Here is a 1,040-nt window from a genome sequence, read left to right on the forward strand (position 1 = left end):
TAGATGATGAGCTTTCGTGGGCCAGACCCACTTCCTCAGATCAAATAGTGGAAGAAAATAGTCACAACCATATATACCAAAGGATACATTTGGTTGTGACTATTTTCTTCCACTATTTGATCTGAGGAAGTGGGTCTGGCCCACGAAAGCTCATCATCTAATAAACCATCTTGTTAGTCTTTAAAGTGCTACATAGTCCTGTATTTTGTTTCAGCTACACCAGACTAACACGGCTACATTTCTATCACTGTAAAAAGAAAAACATGGTTGTGAAAACCCTGTAAGTGCTTGCTGAAGTGCTCCTTTGTGGCTAGGAAAGTGGCAAATGCCAGGTCAGGAGCTGATGGGACGGTTCCTGTGGCTCAGTGTCCAGCCAAGGTAGCTGCAGGTGACACTCCGAGCACCATCTGCTATCCAGTCATGATGGCTTGGGGGGAGCTGTGCATGTCAGAGCCCCCTGTCAACTGAGCTGTAGTTTTCTGTGCGCAGGGAGCCAAACACTCGAGAGCTGGAAGTTTGGAGGGAAATGGGGAACGGCTGCACTGGGAGATTAGAACGTGTTGTTGTGGACCATAAAGTAGATCAGCTTGAGCAAGGCTTTCTGAGGAGGGCACCATGGCTTAGCTGGCTAAAGCACCTGTCTAGTAAACAGGAGATCCTGGGTTCAAGTCCCAGTGGTGCCTTATTATAGGCCTTGCAGTTCAGGAGAAGAAGGGTGTTTCTGGGCACAAGCAAAACTGTGTCTGAGTGGGTGTGAGCCAGCCCTCCATTTTAGCTGAGATAGGGGACTGTATGGGCTCCCTGTCAGCCTTTGTGGCTGACCCCGGTGGAAATGTGAGGGTGGTGCTAGCTGTGAGCAATAGGGCTCCACAAAGCGCCCACCTGCATCCAAGCCCCACCCCCAAAGTTCCTCGAAGACCCAAACTTCTTCCTGCAACCCAGCCCCACCCCTAACATCCTGTCAGATCCAGCACACTCTCCTGTACCCCTTCCAAAGCCACAGCTCTGAGCCTACTCCCAGACATAGCGCCCCTCAACCC

At 50.7% G+C, this 1,040-nt stretch overlaps 1 non-coding gene across 1 annotated transcript; it reads left to right on the top strand.

Moving 5' to 3' along the window:
* Positions 1 to 609: 609 nt before the first annotated feature.
* TRNAT-AGU (transfer RNA threonine (anticodon AGU)) lies at positions 610 to 683 on the top strand. Its single transcript has one exon. It is a non-coding gene; the product is annotated as a tRNA-Thr (tRNA).
* The last annotated feature ends 357 nt before the right edge of the window (positions 684 to 1,040 follow it).

This window comes from Pelodiscus sinensis, chromosome 18 (genome assembly GCF_052426305.1).
Source record: "Pelodiscus sinensis isolate ZL-2025 chromosome 18, ASM5242630v1, whole genome shotgun sequence".
In the NCBI taxonomy this organism is placed as follows: Eukaryota; Metazoa; Chordata; order Testudines; family Trionychidae; genus Pelodiscus; species Pelodiscus sinensis.